This window comes from Condylostylus longicornis, unplaced genomic scaffold (assembly GCF_029603195.1).
Source record: "Condylostylus longicornis isolate FDR11 unplaced genomic scaffold, ASM2960319v2 ptg000051l, whole genome shotgun sequence".
Taxonomy (NCBI): Eukaryota; Metazoa; Arthropoda; class Insecta; order Diptera; family Dolichopodidae; genus Condylostylus; species Condylostylus longicornis.
The window spans coordinates 688,890-705,357 of NW_026578020.1; positions in this window are offsets into that span (position 1 = coordinate 688,890).

A 16,468-nucleotide genomic window follows, 5' to 3' on the forward strand; every position below is an offset into this window, starting at 1 on the left:
CATTAGATAGGATTTTGCGAGAAGGGCCCCAGAAAAAGCAAGTATTTCACCCACCTTCACCCCGTTCCAAGATGCTTTGTGACCACTTTTTACAAAATGGTACCACATCTTATGGGTATAGTTTTTATTTATTTTTGGTAGTAAAAATATTGTATTCAAATTAATTTTTGGAAGTGTGAGTTATAACAAAAAGTGAACAATTTCTTAAGAAAATTGTTAGAGTCAAAAAAATCTACATTGTTTTATAACAAGTATGTACGTACGCATTTAGCTATGTATTCTTGGCGATCTGCTGCAAAATGTATTGGTAAGCAAAACATAAGTGTATATTCAATTTCTTGACAATATATTTTTAAGACAAAATTTTATAAGAAAATGTTATTCTATTGCATCAAACTTTTAAAAATAGGGTATTTTTAAAACAATTTTTAATTTGATTTGTAAGCGTAAAGCTTTTTTAACTTCGTTTTTAGTAAAAACAAAAAAAAAATAAAATTATGAAAAAAAAAGTTTATCTGACAAATTGCATTTTTCAGGGTTTGAGTCAGACCTTATATTCCAGATATTATTAGTATTATCTAATTATACATTTACGCATTTTTATTCGCATGCATTATAGATTCGAAATACATTCGTGCGTGGTAATTCTCTATTAAAATTTTAATAGAGAATTTTTTTTATGCGAATACAGTAATTGATCGCTTAAAGCGCTTATTATAATTGGTAATTTATGATTTTATGCGACAAACTCAAAACGAAGTTCTAAAATAAATTATACAAAAGATATTAGATCTCAAAGGAACTAATTATTTTGTTAATTATGTATGTGATTATTTTTAAGAAGTTTTCTTTTTTTAAGTTTTATATTATTATTTATTAAAACAAAAACATATCTTTATGAATATTACGGGTGTGTTTTTAAAGAAAAAAATCTGATGTGATCAGCACATAACCGACCGCATTGTATATTGTCTAGTTAAGTGAAATGGTTACAGAATATTATAAAAATGTCTTTTAAATGCTTCTTTCCAATTTTTAAGACATTAGTAACCTTATAGTTAACATACCTAGAAAAATGTAAATTTGGCTCTTAGTAGAGTTTCGCTTTGTACTACCCGAATTCCCTGAAATGCTCGCCAGTTAACCAGAACTCAAATATTAAATTTCAAGAAATTCCATCAATTCATTCCGTCGATATGGTGAAAAATGTAAAATCGGCCCGCAAATCAGTTTTCAAGCCCTGATCTTTCCAAAAAATTTACATGTTCATTGTTTTAATACGGCGAATTCAAGTATTAAATTTCAATGAAATCGGTCAATTATTTCTCTTTATACACGCAAAAATGTATATTTGGCCCGGAGTAAACGTCCAGTTGCTGTTGCCTGATTTCTTCCAAAACCTAGGAATTTTTGAGGACGGTCGAGAAAAGCTTATATATGAAATTTCAAGTAAATCGGTTGAATACTTTCTTCAAAATGTTCAAAAATGTAAAACAGGCCCGCTAAAAAGTGGAGTTCCCGAGGCCTGATATATACCAAAAGTTTATTAATCCGTGCCATTGACTTACATATAAAATTTCATCAAAATCGGTTCAGCCGAACTTGAGACACACGCGTGCACACACAGACCGACAGACCGACAGGTAACTGCTAAAAATAGCTTACTTACACTTCCCTACTATGGAGAAGTGCATTCCCACCAAACACTCGATATGTAAAACTTGTTGCCATCACATAACCTTTGTATGTAATTAAGACATAATTATTTAAACGTCAATAAAGTTCGTTAGCTAGCTCAGTAATTAGCTGTAACTGATTTTGGTCACTGGTTTTAATGTACATATTATACTGTTTTATAATTTATATTCCAAATGAAGTGCGTCCAATGAAACGCTTATACACACATAACTTCAAGCATTTAAATGTGCAATTACGATAAGAAGAGTAATCGCTTTTTTTAATACTTTTCCAAAAAAAATTGAAAAAAGCTCTTATTAGTTTTAGTCTTTCCGTCCGTCCGTCTGTCTGTAGGTGTGGTGTTTACAAAACTTCTGCACCCTTAAAGATAGAAAACTGAAGTCTCATATGTACATACATACTTTCTAGAAACTTGTTTCCGTAGAAGAAAATTTTTACGCCTCCCCCCACCTTAATGTTTATTGTTAGTGTGTTTTATCCGTTTAAAAACAAAATTTTTGACGTCGTTTTTTTTTACCCCAGGTTGTAGAAGTCTGAAATTTAAATAGCTCTCACACAACTAAAAAATAGTTCATTTCGTTAGAAGAAAATTTTTATCCACTTCCAGCTCTTCTCAAGTTATCGCCTCTAAAAATTTGTAAAATTTGAATTTTTGACATCTAATATTTCCGTAACTTTGAGCTTTTTCAAATTTCTATAAATGCAGAAAGATAGCGATAAATTCCATGCCGCTAAAAATATAATTATTTTTCTTAACTCACCTTATCAACCCCTAAAATCGAGAAGTACGTTAACACTTCTTTAATTCTTTTTTTTTTTTTCAAACATTGCATAAATTACTTATTCTAAATGTATGCAATATTAGAAATATATTCGTATGTAAATGAAACTAATTTTAATAATGTAAATAATAATGTTATACATATGCTCCTCCTAGGAGCGAAGTAGGATAAAAAAAAAATTAATAATATAATCAAAAGCACGGATTGTTTTTAAAAGCGGTATTTTCACTTGTTGAAGGGAAAAGTGCTACATTTCAAACAATTTGTTTGACCCAACTTTATTTTTAGCGCTTTTCCAAAAAATTTTTGAAAAAAAGTGCTTACTAGTTTCACTCTGTCCGTCCGACTGTCCGTCCGTCCTCCGTCCGTCCGTCCGTCCGTCCGTACGTGTGTCTGTTTACAAAACTTCTACACCCTTGAAGATAAAAAGCTGCAATTTTATATGTACATAGATTTTTACTAGAAACTTATTTCCGTCGAATAAAATTTACCTATCTCACCCCCTCTAAAAGTTATACCCCATATAAACAAAAGCAAAAAAATAGTACCTAGCTTCTTCTATCGCGGTATACCATTTCTAACCTTAAAAAAAAACAAAATGGCGGTTAAAATTTACCGTTATCTAAAATCCGTTTTTTACAAATTTTTGATGCCGTTTTTCTTCTACACCGTACGTTGCAGCAGACTGAAATTTTAGCAGCTCTTAGATATTCATAAATAGTTTATTTCGCTAGATATTCATAAATAGTTTACTTTTTCCCATATCCACCCCCTCTCAAGTTATCTCCTCTAGAAATTTGTAAAATATGAATATTTGGCACCTTATATTTGCGAAACCATAATCTTTTTCAAATTTCTATAAACACTAAACGGTAAATTCCGTGTAATTATAAATATAATTATTTATTCTAATAATTCCGTGTATTAAAAAATATAATTATTTTTCTTAACTCACACAATTAACCCTTAAAATCGAGCATCATGTGAACCCTTCTTTAAATTTATTTTCGCTTTAATTCAGACTGCATAAATCGTTCATCCTAAATGTATGCAATCCTAGAAATAGTTGCGTACATGAATGAAGATAATTTTAATAGTGTCGTAGGTATACATAGACTATATTAATTAAAAGCATTTTTTTCATTTGTTGAAGGGAAAAGTGCTACAATACAAACCATTGATTTGACCCAACTTAATTTATAATTCTATGTATACATCCAGTAAATAAAAATATGTGTCCAAATATGATATAGAAATCCAAATATGATATAGAAATCTAATATCTTATAAAAATCTAATCTACGTTAATATAAAACAAGACCTCAAACTCCCGATACAAAAAAATGTAGGCAATTCGTTTTGTGATTTTTTTGATAATTGCATAAATTTTCAACATCCGAAAGTTTTATTATTCAAAAGCAAAATTTTAAAACAAAACATAAAGCACAATTAAAAAGTGAAAACAGCACATATGTATGTATGTATGTTTATGTTTAAAAAAGACATAATTAGTCGCACCCATTTTTACCATTTCTTTTACATAAGTGACCGTTAAATCAAAATTACTAAATTGAAATTTCAAAATCACAAAAAATTGGTATTTAGTTTAAAAATAAGTCTTGTATAATAAAGAAAGCCTACAAAAAAAAATAACGCTATTAGGAATATTGAAAATTTTATTTAATTAAAGTTCGGTGGTGCGCTTTATTTTAATTACTTTTTTTATAATTTAAAGAATGTATATACATATAAACTTTTAATATTTACGATATAAAATTTATACACATAAACAAATACATTAATTTTTTTTTTTGATTAAAATTCTAATTGAGATTTATTACCAAAATAATTACATTTTGAATCGAAATTAAGAAAAAATCACGATTGGATGGGTAAAATAATACTTTCTGGCAACTCATATCAATTATCATTAAATAACTAAATATCGCATTTATATGAAAAAAAATGTGAAAAATGTGAACAAATATAACTTAACATAATAAAATTATTATGAATGTAATTAAAAATTAAGTAAATATTTATATGTATGTATGTATACATACTGAGTTTCTGTATCTTTATTAATCAATGTATTAATCAAGCTAATTAGTGCTTATATAACTGAAGAAAGAATCGTTTATTATTTTTTTAATTGAAATCAATTTAAAATTGTTTAAAAAAATAATCAAAAGATATAACATAACTAAAAAGCTACATTTATGTAACGTATGTATATTGTGCTAAATTACTTTAAGGAATAAAATAAAAAAATTATTTATATGTACGTATGTATGTACGATATTTTGAAAAAGCGCCATATACTTAAAAAGTAATTTTTATATTTAAAAATTAATTTAAACTTTTAATAAACTTCAATAAAATCCATTATAGAATTTTTATTATTAAACACTTTGTTTTAGTTAATTTAGTTACAAAGCGCTGTATATAAAGTTATTTTATTAAATATCTGGAACACTGCTAATCCAAAATTATAATGGTTAATTGTGTAATTTTGACCAGTATAATAGGATTTATCGCTACAATAATTGGTTCATTGCTTGGATGGTATATTTTTCCAATGATGGTTAGAAAAAAAGTCACAGAGGTAACAACCATTTCATTATTATGAATTTAACTTTGTGCTCTATATATCAAGCCTATTTAAGTTTTATTGTTAGTGTGTTGGTGTTCTATGAGTTTCTGTATAAATAAAGTAGTCGTGTGTGCTTGCATTGCAAGCCTCGCAAGCATTATATTCGTAGTTTTAAAATTGTGCTCCATTCTGTGTAAGATATTTTAAGTTTACTTTTTTTCTTCAAAAACACACTTAATATAAGAAAAAAAATAAATTAAATAATCTATTAAAAATAAATACCCCATTCGCAACTATTATCGCATACTACCCCATTCGCAACTATTATCGCATACTACATATTGATTTTTAATGGTAAAGTCTTTTTTTTCTTTTTAAATAAGAAGAAAATAAAATTACCAATAAAAAAAAAAGTTCATTTGACAATTGGCATCTTTCAGATTTTGAGCCTGAGATTACATGCATAGAAATCGTACACTATCGCATTACCCACAATATTGTTAGTAATAACTAATTATACATTCACGTCATTTATTCGTATGTATTATAAAATCTAAATACCAATTTACATGAATTATTTTATGCGTCTGCAGTAATTCCTTTGTTAAAAGGCTTATTGCGAGGTTCTAAAATAAATAACTCTAAAAATATTGGATCTTAAATCGAAAACTTCATTTGTTTAGTTCTGTACTTTTTTGTAATAATTTTTAAGAGATTTTCTGATTTTAAGATTTATGTTATTATTTATTAGGACCCCCGGTGGATTGGGTCACGAAATATCCGCAGTAGGGTATGTTTGTGGTAAGAGTTCATTAAAATCCAGTAGAAATCCAGACACGACGGACTCACAATGAGTGGCTCTCTAGTCTGCGACTGACCCCTGAGGGACGGCAGGAATTATATGTGCTGCCTTGCACGAGGGAATTATTCTCAAACACTAGGAGAAGAAAACTCCGAAATAAAACAAAACAAATGCAATGAACAAAACACATGGATTGTATACCCCACGTGGTAATCAAGTAATACTGGAAAATCCACATTCTTCGGAGGCTGGTCCCATGGATTCGGGGAGAGACCACTCATATCATAGTAGATTATAGTATCGAGGACCATGCGATCACCCCCATTGGTGATTGCTGACAAAAATAGTAGAGTTAACTCTGAGAAAAAATCTAATAAGTCTGCAGAAGACAAAAAAATGAAAACTCAAAACGGTAATATGAGCCGGCATCTTATACAGGAGAGTAAATTGGAGAATAATCGAATTAGAGAGTCTTTGTAAGGTGCTACAAAACGTGATTTGCATATTACAGCCATAGAATGTAGATTCAAAAAAACTAATAAAATCTGCATCAACAGAAAAGATGAACAAAGATGCGGAAATTATTGTATATGAAGCCGAACCGGCTAGTGAAACTGACTGGATCCTAAAACAGAATAATGCAAAGAAGCGAAAAATGGAAAAATCTCCTTAAATAAATTTAGAGAACACAGGAAAAAAATAATGAAACCAGTCCTAAAATGAAGGCTGAAAATTAACAAAGAAGCACAAGCCCCCTTCGGTTATTGAGCAATATTAAAAACTACTCTCACATAGTTAAGATACTAAAAGAAGAAAAAAAAACGTTAGGGTCAACATGGTAAATAATGACCAATTAAAAGTAAATGTGGAGAATGAAAATGATTGCAGATTGCTAACAATAGCTATAAATTAGGCCAGACTGGAGCGGCACACGTATGAGAATAACTTGCAAGGCCAGTTAAAGTTATGGCTGGAAACCTTCATCCATCGCGTGAGCCAGAGGATATAAAGAAGGAGCTCATTAAAACAGCCTTTAAATGTCTAGATGTTGTAAATAAAATCAAAAGGAAAAAAGAAAATGGAAAATATATTTCAGTAAAAATTTCCGTTATTAAAAAAATTTATGTTATCTTTTGACCATTTAACCAAAATCTATAAAACAGGAAACTTACAGCACATGAGAGTAAGAATTGAAGCTCTTAGATGCGGCGAGTCGATTCCGCAATACAAAAGATGCCAGAGATTTGGACACACACAAAAGTTTTGCCAAAAGAGGCTAAATGTGTAAAATGTGCTGGTAAACATTTGACAGCAGAGTGCAACAAGAAGGATAATTTTCAGCCCAAATGTGCGAACTGTAATGAAGCACACCCTACTACCTATCGGGATTGTTTGATTGCAAATGAATTTCCAAAAAGAAGATTAAAAAAGAATAAAACCATCAAAATCAAGTTAAATTTAATGAGGAAAGAGCTGCAGAAATTGCCAGAATAACAACACCTAGCAAAGTGTTAAAGGGAGTATAATATTCACAGGCGCTTCAAAGCAAAATAGAATATAAGAATAATAAGGAACCTGAGAACAAAACCCTACAAACGAAAAGAACTGACGCAGACATTATGCAAATGATGCATAGTATGTTGATTAGAATTGACGAGATCTCATTAAAAGATTATTAAACATGGAAAATAGATACACTGAGGAGTATACCGGGACACCAAAGAAATTAAGAAAAGATGTACGTAAATGAGGTACGTATAGTAACTTGGAATGCTAATGGCGTTCTTAATAAGAAACAAGAGTTAGAGATTTTTCTCTAAACGAGAAATAAAGATATTTCTTTGCTGTAGGAGGCTTATTTGACATATTATACGGGCCTTAAAATAAAAGGTTACGATTGCTAGAAAGCGGTATATCTAGGGAATCAGCCAAGAGAAGTTCATGCTATACTAATAAAAGAATGTATAGAACAAAATGAAGAATTCAAGATATAAACAGCTGAAATTCAGCTTATTTCGATAAAAATTAAATCGACTAAACAGGACTTTAGTGTTGGTGCTGTATACTGTCCACCAAATTGCACCATTAAGAAGAATACTTTTAAAGATCTCCTGTACAAACATGGGCATAGATATCTAATAGGAGGTGACTATAATGCCAATTATACAGATTAGGGTTCTAGAATCACCTCAATTACAGGTAGAGAGCTAAGAAAAGCTGTTCAAGAACTAGGTTGTTACTATCACTCCACTGGCACTTCTACTTATTGGCCTACTGACACTAACAAGATTCCTGATGTTATTGACTTTTTTTAACCAAAAAAATATCAGAAAACTTTCTAGGCCTTGATGATAATTATGATTTTAATTCAGTTTACTCTGTTTTTATATTAAAACTAAGTGAAAAAATAACTAGAACATTTTGGAATATAAGAAATAAACCCACTTTGACAAATGCCACTATAGATTGAGCGAGCTTTAAATACGAAATAATAAACATTATTGACGTAAATATCAATATACAATCAATGGAACAATTAGATTTTGATTTGGAAGGATTTCTTAAAATCACACAAAAAGCTGCATGGAACAATCCAAAAATGTCAAAGTACAAACCGTCAGCAAATAGCTATATTACAAAGGCGGCAAAGAGCAAAAAGAGGCTGAATTAGCAATCTCCGCCGGTGATGAAAGTAAATAGCAATTGGGCGAAGAGCAATATAAAGAAAGCCGAATTATTTGCTGATCACTTAAAAAGCATATTCACACCAAACGGAATAATATCAGATTTGAGCTTAATAAAGTCTATGGCAAATGAGGTAAGCATTATAGCTCGGCTTACTCAAGTAGAAATTGCGCAAGAGATAAGATCACTGAAGTTGAAAAACTCGCCAGGTTTTGATCTTATTAATGCGGAAGTATTCTTAGAGCTACCAGACGATTCATTGGTTTTGGGTATGTTCCTTGTGGCTTGGAAAGTCGCGTGGATCCGGAAATCCTTGAGGGAAACAAAGTCTTACAGGCACATTTCACTATTACTAGTGATACCTAAGCTTTTTGAAAAACTGCTGTTAAGGAGATTGAAGCCAATAATAGAAGGTAGGGGCCTTATACAAAACCATCAATTTGGATTTAGAAGAAACCATTCTACAATAGACCAGGTCCATAGAGTAACGAATATTATAGAAAAAAGCTTGAAAAATAAAGAAATCTGCTTTTCTATATTTCTAGACGTAACACAGGCATTCGACAAGGTATAGCACAAAGGTCTTATATTTAAGTTAGGGCGAATGATACCATCGCCATTTATAGCAATTTTAGAATCTTACTTAGCTGATAGATTATTTAGAATTAAATAAGACGCTGAATACTCCACGCTAAGAGAAATAAGAGCACGTATGCCTCAAGGCAGTATATTGGCCTCAACGTTGTACTTGTTTTACACGAGTGATTTAGCACAAATAGAAAATGTTACGGTAACCACATTTGCTGACGATACTGCTATAATGGCAGTAGGATCGAACATTGACGATTCGACAAAAAAATTACAGGAGGCAAGAAACAAAATAAGCTAGTGGACTAAAAATTAAAAAATGAAGTTGAATGAAGAAAAATCGGTGCACATAAACTTCACCAATTAGAAAATAGTAAATTCACCTGAAATGAACTTACATGGAACGAACTTGGCAATCCATAACTCAGAAAAATACCCAGGTATAACTTAAGATATCAAGCTAAGGTATAGAATTAGAAAATAAATATAGAGAAAATTATTGGCTCCTAGGTCGTAAGTCCAATTTGGCAATTGATAATAAGATAGTGATTTGTAAGATAGTGTCTACACGCATTCAACTGTGGGGTTGTGCGAAGAAGACTCACATTAAGAAAATTTAAACCTTTCAGAACAAAGTTCTACGGTCCATAGTATATACGTAACGGTGACATCCACAAGGACCTAGCGACTGCTTTGGTTGTAGATGAAATTAGAGGCTATGCTACAAAGCATAGGGCTCGTCTAGAACAGCATGTAAATATGGAAGAAGCTCAGCTGCTAGACAATGGCGTTATGACAGAAAGACTTAAGCGAACAAGACTTTTCGATTTAACACAAAATACTAATTGTCTTATGGAAGGTATTTAATTCCTGTACAAAAAACCAAGTTGATCTGTAGGACCAGTTTTATCCGTACAAAGTTTAGGTGATTTTTTAGGGTAGGAGTCACGCTCTCCCACTGCTAGAGAAAAAAGGCAGTTAGCGCCGTCCTTCTTCGTCTTTAAAGATTTTTTCATTCAATATTAGGAAAAAACATATCTATATGTATACTACTGCTTTTTGAAGAAAAATAAAGTTGGGTCAAACTAATGGTTTGTACTGTAGCACTTTTTCCTCCAACAACTGAAAATACTGCTTTTCAATACAGCCTATTTATACATACCACCCTATTAAAATTATTTTCATTCATAAACGAAACTATTTCTAGGATTGCATGTTATTTAGGATGAACGATTTATGCAGTCTTTGAAATAAAACAAAAATTAATTTAAAGAAGGGTTAACATAATGCTCGATTTTAAGGATTAATTGTGTGAGTTAAGAAAAATAATTATATTTTTTAATGTCATGAAATTTACTGTGAAATTTGAAAAAGCTTGCGGTTTCGGAAATATAAGGCATCAAAAATTCAAATTTTACAAATTTCAAGATTCTAAAAGCTGCTAAAATTTCTATAACTTGGGGTCTAGAAGAAAAACGCCTTAAAAAATGTGGAAAAAACGGATATTAGATAACGGTAAATTTGAACGGTAAATTTATTTTTTTTAAGTTTAACTATAGTGTGCCGCGATAGGAAAAGCAAGCCACTGCCTTTCTGCGTCAGAAAAATTTGAAAAATGAAAAATTTCACTGTAACAAATAGTTAAAAAATGGCACTTTTAGGGTTTTGTGGGATACAACTTTTAGAGGTGGGGAGATAAGGAAAAAATTTTGTTCTACGGAAATAAGTTTCTATTAAAGATCTATGCACATATAAAATTTCAGTTTTCTGTCTTCAAGGGTGTTGAAGTTTTGTAAACATGTCCACGGACAAACGAACAGACGGGCAGAGTGAAACTATAAGCACTTTTTTTCAAAAATATTTTGGGAAAGTGCTAAAAAGTAAACTTAAAATATTTCACTCACACAGAATGGAACATAAATTCAAAACTACAGATGTAATTGATAAGCAATGCACGCACACACGACTAGCCTTTTCATAATATATAAGCAAGAACAGGGGTATGTAATTCCGGAATGAAAATTCCAGTTTTCCATTGGAAAAAAACGAAAAAGAACCAATGTACATCAAAAAAGAATTTATCAGTTGAAAAACTGGAACAATTTGACGTTTATTGTTTATCAATATTTTACCCAATTTTATTTTTTATTTAATACAAAACTGCAAGAGACATCATTTTTAGTTATTTTAATTTTTTTAAAATCAGTCAGACCCTTGATAAAGTTTTAACCAGAAGCAGTATTGTTTAAATAAAACTTTATTTTCACTTGTTTTGATCTACATTATATAAACTTTTACATTATTAATTTTTTCTTAGTTTTAGCCATGTCAGCTTTTATCTTATAAATCATATAGTTTTGTTACAAAATTTTGGATTAACAATTTTTTTAATTCGTAAATTTAACATTTAAACAATTTAACAAATTTAAAAAAAAAAACTAATATATATGACATGTATTGTAAACTTATATACTAAACTTACATACTAAATCTTACAACTATTTTATAATCTAAATTATTATTAAATTTAAACTTTTATTTGTAAATTTTTTAATTAGATATCATTCACAAATTATGTTGTACATCATTCACAAATTATGTTATCCGGTTTTGGCAACTTATGTTTACCTACATTGCCTAAACCTAATATTATTCTGTTGGAAGAATTTCTTAAATTAAAGTAAAGCAACTATGTGGTGCAAAATTTCAATTTTAGAAATATATGGCAAATTTAATTCCATTCGCAAACATTTGTTTTGTATTATTATTTGACCACGCTGGACAAGCATATGTCAATAAAGAACGAACATAACTTTTATATATTTTTAATTTGTTCTCGGAGCTTACACTATTATGCTTTACCATTAGAGGATATAACATTCTCAAAGCAGTGTTGGCTTTTTGTATATTGTAACCAGAACAAGTATTTACCCACAGTCAACTTTATGTCGGATTTGCAAAGGTTAAATGGAGTACTAATGTCAACAGTGACAGTAATTGATAATTTTTTGCAACGAAAATTAATCAAAGACAATGAAAAAGTTTTTACGCTTAATGTAGTGTGCGAACAAGTTTTATAAATCATTTAATACCTTTTCATGTTCGTATATTAATTTCATTATAATTTTTTAAAAAAACAATTAGCATCAGAATTTCATTCATACTGAAATAACTTTATATGATATGTAATGTACTTTATATGATGACGAATATGTCTGACCTATAACTGTATACATAACTGCCAAGTTCCATAAATCTAAGTTTATTATTTTCGCGAATATTTAAAATTAGTTTTTGGAGTTGTATGGCAGCTACCCCAACATGTCAAGCCATTCCATAAAACTTCTAAGATATGTGTTACTTATAATTTGACACATGACTGCCAAATCTCATAAATCTATCTTTACTATTTGTCCGAATATTTAAAATGAGGTTTAAAAATTGTATGGGAACTACCTGAACCTGTCAAGCTATTACATAAAAACTTCGGGAATATTTTTGACCTATAATTGGACACATGACTGCTAAATTTCGAATTCTGAACGCAGAATTTCGCGCTCAGCAAGAATATATATGCATATCTATACCGGAGACAACTTCTTAAAGTGGTTACAAACTCCAAACCAAAGTTAATATACACTGAAAATAAAGAGTATGTAATTTTTGAAGGAACGCTACCAGTTAAAATATAATCTGTTAATTTTCCTAAGAAAAATCCTTCCATTAAAAAAATTTAGTTGAATTTGGTGAAAACAATGGAAGTTTTTCCTTAACAACGTAACTGAGTGCAAAACGACAAAAAATGGTAGTCCTTTAAATACATCCGTTGAAAGGCATAAATCATTAAAAAACAGTAAAATGTATTTTTGAACTGTCGTTTTCATTTAATACGACCAAATCAATGGAAGAAATGCTTTAACATGTTAAAGGAAAATAACAAACTTTAAGCTGTTAAGTGTGTCTGTTGAAAAAGTTAATTCTAATTAAAAAAGTATCTTTAAAATAAATAGCTTTTTGTTGCATGTTTTTATTAAATTGAACTCTTATGTTATTAATATTTTATTTCATTTAACATATTATTCAAATATATATTTACATAGTATACTTATTAAAACAGGCTTATGAATAATCGCTAACTGAAATTTCTTAATTAAGCAAGAACAAAAGTTCTCCAAATTGTAACAAGAACTTAATCGACTCTAATTTTCTAATGTAAATATTGTAAAAATATTTGGAGGTGTTTTTCATTTTAGATTTTCTATCTCGTTCCAAATTTATTTCGAAAAGAAAAATTTTTAGAAAATTCAAACATTTTCACGTTCATTTAGATATTGAATGTTCATGAAAAAATTTGAAAACAATATCCAACAGTAAGGCTGTTGATTTCGTTCTTCTATGTTGTCAATATAAGAATAATACATAAATAATATATAGATGAATTTAGAATTCAGGCAAAAATTTTTATTTAGGCCACAAAATGCAAGGTTGAATTTGTTTTTTTATCATGTTTTTTTATTAGATGGATTATCGATCAATTTAAAAGGCGTATTGACTAGCCCACCGATGTTTTTTCACTGATAAATTAGACGATATTAGAACGGATGTTTTTTAAATTGGATGTACTTATGTACATACGTACATATTGTATAGCTCGGGTATAACTCAGTTAAGTTTTCTACTTAAATAAAAAAAAAGTGTTTTTATATCCAAATTCACATTTTCTTCAATTCGTAAACCGGTTTTTTTCAAGAATTTATAAGCCGGGTTTTTCAAGAATCTGAAGAATAGCGGTTTCAAATTTTTTAAGAAGTGCAGTAAAGAAATATTTTGTAGTTTTTAAAGAAAATATTATTTAAAATGTCATTTGAAGTTAGAACCGGCTATTGGTTTTACGGATTTATTTTTATGTAAAGGACATAGTTCGCTAATTGTAATGTAACGAAACTTTTTTTTAGTTTCATATGCAGTGGCGAAGTATCTAACTTAATGTTATTTCTGTGTAGTGCTAAACAGAAGAAATAAATATATCTGTGTCATTCTACACAAACGTTCTTATTTGATATCCCCGAATAATTTTAGTAAAAAAAATAAAAATTTTTTAATTTTTTAAACTTCCTTAACTTGCTAACGGGGAAAAAAATATTTTTTATTGCTTTAATAAAAATTTTGTGATAAGTTACGATTTTGTCATTAGCGTGGCTGTCGCCAAGCCTGCTACATCAAATGAACATTTAAAAATTCGTTATTTTAAATTTTATTGTTGATTTCTAATAATTTCCAATGAAATCAGAATTGAACAAGTTTCTATGAGAGTATGCCGCATTTACAATGCTCTTTTTGTTTTTAGTTCAATTTTTGCTTTTCTAAATATATGTGAGCTAGAAGCGGTTTGTAAAAAATTAAAAAATGAAATTCAGTATCTCAGAGAGGAAAATAATAAGCTAAAATTGGAATCCAGCAATGTAAATACAATCAAAGAAATAAATACGGAAAAGGTTGCGACAAACAAAGTGTAATACTGCACAGACGAGGAGGATCTTGCTCGGGAAACCTTTTGGATTCCTAAAAGAAAAATCAAAAAGCGAGCAGCAGATATGCCACCTGAAATCATTCCTTAGTACAAGGTGAGCAAAATAAAAAAATGTGTGCAGATAATTGCACTACAAGAAAGATCAAACCCCGTCCTGTTATATTAAGCAATGTGGGGGAATATCCAAAAATAAGGAAAATGTTAAAAGAAACCAAAATTGACTTTAGCGGCAGCATGATGAATAATAACCAATTTAAAATCAATTTTTATCAAGAACAAGATTACAGAGAATTAAGAAAAAAAATAAATTAAACTAAAGTAGAATGGCATACCTACGAAAATAAAATTACAAGACCCATCAAGCTGATGGCTAGAGGCTTGCATCCTTTGTGCCAACCTGAAGATGTTAAAAATGAGCTAAAAGAGAGGGGCTTTAAAAGTATTGAAGTCTTTAATAAAATTAGAAAGCAGACTAGAGAGAACAAGATCACTATGATCCGACTTCCCCTATTTATGTTAATTTTTGAAAATTCGGAGGACATAAATAAAATTTATAAAATAGATGTACTTCAGCACGTGAAGATTAAAATTGAGTCACTAAGAAGGGATAATTTAGTTATGCAGAAAGTGCAGAAAATGTCAGAGATATGGGCACACACAGAGGTTTTGCCAGAATCTAGCTCAATGTGTCAACTGTGCTAGTCCTTATTTAATGATAAATTGTGGTAAGCAGAAAATCGAATGTTCAAAGTGTGCAAATTGCTCTGGGAGACATATTCTGAATTACAGGGGTTGTATAGTTGCAAAAGAATTACAAAAAAGGAAAAATATTACATTAAGTAAAAGAGTGCAGGAAATACAATATGCCCAAATGGCGAGGGGTGAAACATATAACCATACCAAAGAACGAAGAGATTGACTACCTCAAAAACCTTCACAAAGCAATACAAATATAATGCAAATGATGCGAAATATGATGAAAACTATGAACGAAATCTCATTTAGATTGAACAGATTAGAAGACAAGGATGATAATGTATATGTATGTACGCCAAAAACAACAAAAAATTATGGACGAAGATAAAATAAGAATTGCGACGTGGAACGCAAATGGCGTTCTGAATAAAAAGCGCATATTGGAAATATTCCTAAAGACCCAAGATATTGATATATATTTAGTAACGGAGACACATTTAAAACAGCAAACAAATATAAAAATAAATGGTTACATGGAATATAAAGCGGCGCATCCTAATAATGAATCAAAAGATGGTTGTTTTATTTTGATAAGGAATAATGTAAAACATAATGAAATAACTGAAGTAGAAAGAGACGATAGCCAATTTGTTGGTGTACGAATAGAGTCTTATAAACAAAATTTCGATGTTGGTGTACTTTACTGTCCTCCAGGACGTGTTATAAAGAGTGGTTCGTTCAAAGATCAGCTGAATCTCCTTAAAGAAAGGTTTATTATGGGAGGTGACTATAATGCCAAAAATATTGGTTGGGGCTCTAGATTGACATCAAAAAGAGGTAGAGAACTAACAAAAGCTACTAAAGAAATTGATTGTCACTACCAATCCACTAGTAGACGAACATATTGGCCAAGTGATAGAAATAAGATACTAGATCTGCTAGACTTCTTTATTGTTAAGAAAATCTCCCCAAATTTCATTAGTTTAGAAGCTAACTATGATTTGGATTCGGATCATTCTGCAGTTATATTAAACTTAACTGAGACACTTACCAAGAAACAAAATAAGCCAATGTCGATTAATAAATGCACTGAC